Raw genomic sequence first — 9248 nt, 5'->3', positions numbered from 1 at the left:
AAAAAAAAAAAAAAAAGAGAGATGCCTAAGTAGACATGACAACTAAGCACAGTGCAGAATCCTGGGTGGGATCCTGAACAGATAAAGAACACTGGGTAAAAACTAAGGTAATTTTAATGAACCACGGACTTTAATAACAATAATATATCATTACTTCAACAGAAGCACTGGTAACTATACTACCACAGTATTCTAAAAATTAAAGTCTATTTCTCTAAAGCAGAATTTTAAATGGTGAGAAGATATCAGATAAAGAAGAGGGGCTTTCTGGTATGTAAGACTTTCTGGTGTGAAGAAATGTGTCCAGAAAGAAGAAATGTGTAAATTCACAGCAGAGAGGAAGAATGACTATTCAGAGAAATAGCAAGTGGGCTGATGTCACTCAAGTTTCATACATCACAATGTACATCTGGTATCTTAGAGTTTGTTCACTTTGGGCTCAAAAATACGTTATTTCTCTGGCTTTACCACTCAATTATATGGTTTTAGGCAAGTCATTTGTTATCTCGGAGATCTTGATTCCTGTGATTATCTGTGAAATAAGGGCAACAATGCTTGTCTAGAAGGCTGTTGCAAGAATCAAGAGAGCTTCTGTAGAATGCAGCACAGCTTTAGGAGAACTGATAGAGTGCAGGGAATAGTTACCAAACATACAATGAAACTGTGCTGCTCAGAAAAATGAAAAGGTATCCTGGCAATTACATTTACAAATTATTGACAACGAGAATCACTACATGATTTTTTTTCTAACATGAAATTTTACTTTTTCTAATTTAGATTTCTATGTTATTTAAATACACCTAAACTCCAGAATGCATTTTAGGTAAAAGGGAGAAAACACAAGAAAATGAGTTTCTTGACCTGTGACTAATCAATGATTTGAGAATATACAGAAAAGAATGCAATACATATTAAATAATCACAGAATTCTGATTCTAACATTTAAGAGTTATGAAAAGCTTGCTCCGAATAACTATTAACATAGTCTGCCTTAAGGAAAATCAAAAAGGTTTTAAACAAACTCATAATAAAATGTTTTAATTTTATAGAGCTTATCATAAAACTAAGTTGCTATGAAATCTAAAATAAAATTTGATTTTCCAGAATGAAGATGCACTGCAATATTTCCCAGAAACATAATTTATAATTAAATAAGATCTTTATTTTTTATTATTTTTATTTGTTCTTAGTGAGATGATTTTTTAAATTAAGTGTACTCATTAAATAAATTTGGCCAATAAATATTGTTATTTACTTCACATTTATGTAAAAAAATCTTTAAAAATAAATTCCTTTACGTGTTTTCTCAGTTTTCTATTGGCTTTAGTAATCTTATATTTTTCAAAATGGCTAATTTATATTCCTCATTAGTATACCACCGGCCATTAAGGATCTTTGTTCAATATTTTTACATTGTGACATTATGCTAATACTAAATTATATTTCTTTTCTAGGGTTCTCAAATCTTCTAGTTTCATAATCAATGTTTATTATGTATTTCTACTGATGAATTTTCCAGCATCCTACTTTGGTGATGTTGCCTTAAATTATCATGGATGTAATTCCTGTTCCATCTCATTTCAAACTAGTACGTCTCTAAGATTTTAAGCAATTACAAAAATGTTTACTTTTTTGTTTCCAGAAGAGAAGTTTGTTTTGTTTCATTGCTTTGTGCTCTATTTCATCATTTTTCTTGTAAACCACAAGTCTTTAGATTGCACAGACTAAATTTTGGCTTGGATTTTAACTCCTCTCACAATTTAGGAAAGAAAAAAACAAAACTGTCAGTGGTCTGAACTAATTTTATTGGAATCAGCAGCAGTCAATAGGGCAATTGCTTACTGTCTCCCTGACATCTCCTTAGCATTTGATTTCTCTGATCACTTAACTCTACCTTGATCTGTTGAGGTGAAGCATGACATTCAGTAGGACAGTAGTAAATTAGCTTTTACTTTATAGGAAAGCGATTTCTAGATGTCTTTTTTTCTGAGTCATCTCCTGTCAAGAGGGAACTGCCAACTAACTACCCCTAAATTTTACTATGAGGGAAGGAAAAAAGCGACAACAAAAAAACAGTGAGGCACCTGGCCACTAATTTCTGCCAAGCTCTGTTTTCTGGTGTTGACTTCACAAGGCTTTTTTCAAAGTATAGCTTTCTGGTAGCACCTTAATGAATTGTCTTTCTCCATGAGAACTCATTAGTTGAGACTGTGTTCTTGGTTGCTTTCCACCTTAGACACAGAAGTTAACTCTGTCATAATAGACATGGAAATTGTGGCTAGGGAATAATTTTAAGTTTTCAATAAAGATAATGAAAGCAAGTATAAGATAGCCATTATTTTGCACTAGGTTTTCCTCAAAGTTAAGTACAAACAAGTATGACCTTTCCTTTAGGAGATTACCTAATGTCATAAAAATCATGGAACATTTTAAAGATGTAAAATTGGATAGACACTGAAAAGACTAGCGATAAGCTCTCCTTCTTAAATGAGGAAACAGAGGACAAGAAATGTGAAGTATATCATAGCTGTTCTATAAGTTACTGAAAAGCAAATGCTATATCAAACTGCATTCTATATTTAATAGTGGACTGATGTGCATACGCTATAGCTTTTCTCTTTTTTTTTTGCATAGGTTCTTTAAGAAAAAATTTTAGAGTGTAGTTGACACACAATGTTATATTAGTTTCAGGTGTACAACATAGTGACTGGACAAGTTTAAACATCATATTATGGTTACCACAAGTGTAGCTACCATCTGTCACCATGCAACACTATTATAATACCACTGACTATTTTTTTTATCCTGTGCTTTTTATTCCTATGACATATTCATTCCATAACTGGACGCCTGTCTCTTTCACTCCCCTTCACCCATTTTGCAATAGCTTTTCTAACAAATCATGCTTCTTCTCTAAAAATAACAATACCCAACATTTATTGAGCATTTTCTATGAGCAAGTCAAAGTTTCTATTTAAGTTGTGAAAATTACAGTCTTTACAATTGTAAAAGATAAGAATTTTCATTATTCACATTTTACATATAAAGAAATCTAGGCATAGAGCAATTAAGTGACTTACTTAAATCACACAGATACTTTGTGGTATTAAATAGGCAGCCTAATCCAGGATCCAACATTCTAAGTTACTATTCCATAACTACCTACGGAGTTTAAACTCCGTTATTTAAGTCACTAGAATGCAGCTACTTAGAAACAAGGTTTTGTTCTATTTTGTTCACTGATGGTTATCTACTCAATGCCTAGAATAGTGATTATGATAGCTGTTCAATATATGATTGTTTACAGAATTCACATGATATGTATGAAATAGCATATTAAGTATGTGCTGTTGATGTGCTTTACAAGTTTTGGTTTCAGGGATGAACCAGAAACAATCATCATCATCATTATTATTATTTTAAGAAAAATATAAAAGTTAAGTATTAAGTATAATCTGAAAATAGTCTATGGTCAACATGACTAAATCTGATTTTGATTCAGCATGCTGATTACTTCATATGTAATGCATGCTGATTATTTCATATGTCCTTTTTTCAACAAGGCCTTCCTTGGGTCTTGCATCTATCTATATTAGATCTTGACCTTTTTCAGTCATAAAATACTATACCTTCCTTCAATTTTTTTTATCAGTGGTGTTAATTATATGATGATTTATGTGATTAAATGTTAATATTTACTCTTAAAAAATTTTATTGGGACAAGGACCTTATCTCTTTTATTCACTGATTTTCAGCATCTAGTAAAGTCTCTGTCATAGGGTAGTGACTAAATGAATCACTCTTGATTAAATAAATGGAAATAAATGAATGTATGGAGCATTTGGAGGTATGTAGCAAGGAATTATTTGGCCTTCTTCAAAGAAAGTCTTTTGCCTTTGCCCTTGTCTTCTGGGAGGAAATCAATGCCATACCTGATAGGAGTGTCTGTTTGGGTCAGGGGCTGGCCACTTCAGGAATACTATGTAATTTAGGGTGCAGTTTTGGGTCTTGTCATATCAGTTAACCTTGAGGTTGAGTTCAACCATGTGGGCAATCAATCAGGACTTTGTAATGAAGACACAATACAAATTCTGGACACCGAAGCTCAGGTAAGCTTCCCTGGTTGACAATATGTTATTGTTGCACACTGATGCTGGGGGGAGGGTGTCAATCTCACAGGGGACAACAACAGAAGTGTGACAATAGGAATCCTCCTAGACTCTACTCTATGTTCTATTCCTTTGCCTGATTTTAATCTAAAGCCTTTCCCTACAATACACTGTAACTGTGGGTATAATAGTTTTCAGTAAGTTCTGTGAGTCCTTATTATAAATTATCAAAGTGGAGGTAGGTCTTGGGAAACCCCCCCAACCTTGTAAATAGTGTTAGAAGTAAGGGTGGTCTTCCGGAGAATTTTGCCCTCAACCTTCACAGCTTGGCTAACTCTGGGTAGGAGGCTAACTAATTCTTACACTGCAATAGTCAGAGAATATTGCCTTAGATTTTATGGTGTGATATGCCCCCCAGCAAATGTGTGGTTTAACTCTGGGAAAGCCATTTAACCTCTCAGGTTTTAATTTCACTATCTGTAATTTTAAAATAATACTAGAGGACCCTATAAGGCTATTTTGAAGAATATATATTAAGAAGTGATTAATATGTATTACCTGTCCTAGTAACAGAATACAGATTACCCTTATTACAGAATATCTAGGTACAGTATGGTAGGAAATATCATACTATTTATTTTAAATGTGTGATCCTCTCTAAGAACTGGTACTTGAAATTTAATGATCATATTCACTTTTACATAGTTTTGTAATTTATATAGCCCCTTCTGTGGTCAGAGCAAAATTTCCATTTAATTTTAGTCAATTAAACAGTTGCAGAATCATAGGTCAGTGAAATGCCATCCATCTTCCTCTCTCCTGGCAATGCTTATATGTATAATAACTCAGAACAGAATGAATCCTATTTTTAAATCTTAACTGAGAAATAAAATTCTAAAACCCCCAAAAAACTCATTCTATAATTAATCAATCTAACTTCCCTGTGTGTTACCTAATTAGTAAAATGAAAATAGTAACACTAATACTCATATGGATTAATCTGAATGTTTAGTTTGTGGGCCCAAGATTTTGACAGTTTTAAAAACAGGCAATTATATTGGGCAGCATGGCTTTGGAGTATGCTCCCCATACTAAGAGAAGCCCAAAGACTGAGAGAATCCCCAGGTAATTTGAGTAAATTCATATAAATTTTAACATCTTTCCTTTGACTTTTAGTCAACTGAGGTTACATTTTGGGCCAAGGGCCAGATCTGAATATAGGAAAATGCTTCTCTGGAATCACTCATTGTATGACACGGGATTACAAGTAAGTAAATTGGAACTAATCAAATAGTACTATATGATACCTGAAAAAAGATGATTCTACTGAATTATACTGGATTAAGGACACCTTAATAAAAACGAGTCAGAGGAAGAATTTTTCCATGTTTATTATTCTCCAAGTAAAAGAAGACTCGGGGTCATTGGTATAAATGGAAGATAGACATTGTATAAAAAAGGGTTTTTTTTAACATAGGCTGGAAAAACTATACCTCAAAATTTTCCATCTACCTAACTTATTATTCCACATTCACTAAGGTGTCTTTATTATCACTTATTGGACTTCCCAGGACTCAAACGTTAGTCCGGGTATACCAGAGAAACATGAGTATTCTGAACACTGAATATATATATTTTATATAAATCATGAACTGCCCTCCAGTTTTATATGTTGAACTTTTAGCAAGGTATGGTTACAGTAACAGAATCAAACTCATGCTATTATGAACTTGAAGACTACATCTACAGCCATAATGATGTCAAGGTACTGTGATACCACTCTGTGAAGGCCCAGTGTGGGAAACCAACTCTACCTTCCAAAATATCTCTAGAAAACATCCCAATAAGGGCAAACTAGTTGAAATATAATTCTGTTCTATAGTATATAGAGTGTTTCACTGTGTTTCCAAGTGTACATAATGTCTCCATGAGGCATACTTTATTATTCCCATTTTCCAAATAGAAAAGCTGAGACCTACAGAAATTGAATGACTTGCCACTGCCAGAAAACAAGTGGCCAGTTTGGGTCTATATTAGTTCACTTCTTGAACAGTGCTGCTGCCTCGGGAGAATATTGCTGGTTATCCATCACATACATACATTGACATGGATGCCTGATTGTTTCAACGTACATCACATTTTGCAGACATGTGAGTAGCTTGCAGCATTTTCATAGACCTCCCACACAACTCAGTGGCCTATCATTAAGCCTCTGGTGAAGTAATAAATCAGTGGCCTAAGAGAACAGACCCTTTCTAGGAAAAAAATAATAGAATTCTTACTTACTAGAATACTTACTTACTTACTTACACGTACAATGTTTATTAATTATGTTGAAAACATAAGGTAGCTCTATTGTTACAAGTCTCTTTTCCTTTTTAATATCTCATGTTGACTTATGGCATTTGTTTCATTTTCTACCTAGTCTTCTTCAAAACCTTTATAACTAAGCCAAAACCTACAAAGTTAAATAACTGTACCATACATCAATGTCAAATCTATTTGGATTGATTGTATTACTTAGATGATTTAAGCACTTCAGATAAAATGACTTTAATCCTACCTGGGAAGCTGCTAGTTTATTAATTAAGAAAAAAATTGCAATCCAATAACTAAATTTTTACCACCTGCTTTTAATTGAAGAATGAATAGGAAGAGACTGACATATAATGAATGCTAAGAACTAAGTAAATGGTCTTTAATTGGTAATCAAAATTCCACCAACAGATGTTTGCTAAGGACCAACAAACTTAGAAGTGTTCCATATTCACCTCAATTCCCATATAACAATTATAGCTATATCTTCTTAAAAGTGAATGACTCAAAAGTGAATTTGCATGTTTTTGATAATAAATAGACACTTCTTGGAACAAATGAGGTAGTGGACACTTGTCAATTTTGGATCCCTAGAATATATTGTTTATTATTTGATAGCCTTTTTACTTAGTGAAACCCTGTCCTTCTGGAACATGTGCTTTCTGTGTGACTCCCAACTAGTGCAGGGTGAAAAGGTGACCTGGATCTAATTAATGCATTATATTCCTCTGGTCATGGTGACTGGCTCTGTGTGGGCACATCACCCTATCACAGTCAGTGAGATGCAAATGCAAGCCCCTGCAAAGAGGGCTTGAGCCCCAGATGAACTATGGGCTACTGGGAAGGAGAATAAAGCCAATACGGTAGAAAACTTTGGAGTTAAATTGGGCCTTGGTGACATCTTTTGAGTCCAAACACACCCTGGATTTCCTATGATGTAAGTAAAAAAAAAAATTCTCTTTTATGCTTAAAACAGTTTTTCTTGCATGCAAGCCATTTCTAACTGACAAAAAATTATCAGGAAAGCCATATATGTATCTTCATTTTTCAGTTCCACCAGCCATCCTGGGCCTTTATCTGGGCCAATAGTATATATATATATTCATTTTCAATGAATTCAGCAATTTTGTATCTCTTAATATGTTCAGATCATCTAAGACTTCTTATTACCAACAACAAAATATATTTTACTTAGTCTGAAAACCACTTAATTGGTTTAACATGTTCTGGGCTATTATACAAATTTGAAAAAATATTTGGTCCAAAAAGTGAATAAATTTCTGATTTATTGAGTATCCTTCAACTATACCACACAACTTCTAAAACATTCAACATAGAAGACATCAAATTGTTTGTTCTTTTTAAAAAATTACCATCACAGTATAGCTTTCCTTCACATAGATCTGTGCATCAACCTGTTATCAAAGAGTCATTTTCACTCAAATTAAGCTAAGATAATAGTTTTATTGATTATATGAGTTGGAACTTTTACATGTTATATAATTTAACTTTCCCTAAAGACAATATGAAATTCTATAATTCCTATTATCATTTTAAGACCTCAAACGGTGATGATCAAAACTAAGAAGGTGTAAGAACTGAAATTCAAGTCCCGGTCATCCAACTCTCAACTGAGAATTTATCTTCTGCCACATGATATTATTTCTGCCAAATCATTGCATATTGGCTAAAACCACATGTAAGACATTGTCATGATTTTCTGTCCATTTCCACTGCCTCCAGCTAGGTTTGTTTATCATCAACTATAGATTAGCTTCCTCTAAACATCAGGAAATATGGATATCAGCAATTACTCTTTGTTCTACTTTTTAAAAATTCCACAGAAAGATTCTGATTGCTTTGGTTTTATTCATTTGCTATCTTCTCTTACCAAAGATGGGGAAGAGGTAGAACTGGATGTGGTGGGTAGAGGGAGCACCCTTTAAAAAGTGGGTAATGGAAACTTGATGAAGAATATTAGGTGAGGGGAGGGGGGTGGGAGGATGGGTTGGCCTGGTGGTGGGTATTGAGGAGGGCACGTTCTGCATGGAGCACTGGGTGTTGTGCACAAACAATGAATCATGGAACACTTCATCTAGAACTAATGATGTAATGTATGGGGATTAACATAAGATTAAAAAAATAAATAAATAAATAAAAAATAAAAAATTAAAAAAAAAAAAGAATATTAGGTGTACTAGGTAGACAAGACTGTCAGTATAATCTCAATTTACAACTGCATGTAAGATTGTACAGAAGAAATGAGACTCATGAGATAAAATCCAAGCATTTTACTGCATTTTTATTTCTTATTTTAATAATTATAGTAGTCAAGAAACTGAGCTCTGTCATTAAAGACAGTCCTTTGTTTGAGTAGCTTTATTAGAGCTATGATCTTATACAAAGTACCGGACTTTTCTATGACCCATTTTGCTCACTTGTAAAATAAAGATAGTATTATTGTATCCTTAATAGGTTTATTATAAAGATTAATCACAATCATCTGTTTAAAGCATTTAGCACAATATCTAGCATATAGTGAGCCATCCCTTCCATTTACTAAGCCTTTTATATAAGGGCTGCAGAGAACAAAATTCTGGCAAGTGACACTTGGAGATCATAACATAAAATAATTAAAAATGAACGTGAGAAACTGCTAGATAAGTCTCTGTCTCTGTGTCTCTCACACAGATGCACACACAAACACACAACTGAACAATGAAAGACAGTTTTAAACTTCATGATAAGAGGTAATTATCATGCTTTGTTAATATGCCTTAAGCAAAATAAACTGATGTAAATCAGAAAGAGAAAAATAAAAGA

General features: G+C 33.3%; 1 protein-coding gene across 1 annotated transcript in view; it reads right to left on the bottom strand.

Moving 5' to 3' along the window:
- LRP1B (LDL receptor related protein 1B) overlaps positions 1 to 9248 on the bottom strand; it is a 1719891-nt gene that overhangs the window by 922073 nt on the left and 788570 nt on the right. The window lies entirely within an intron of this gene.

This window comes from Leptonychotes weddellii, chromosome 3, assembly GCF_054177405.1.
Source record: "Leptonychotes weddellii isolate Sample4059 chromosome 3, ASM5417740v2, whole genome shotgun sequence".
In the NCBI taxonomy this organism is placed as follows: domain Eukaryota; kingdom Metazoa; phylum Chordata; class Mammalia; order Carnivora; family Phocidae; genus Leptonychotes; species Leptonychotes weddellii.
Note: the sequence above shows the minus strand (reverse complement) of the source record. Positions and strands in the feature narration are given on the sequence as shown.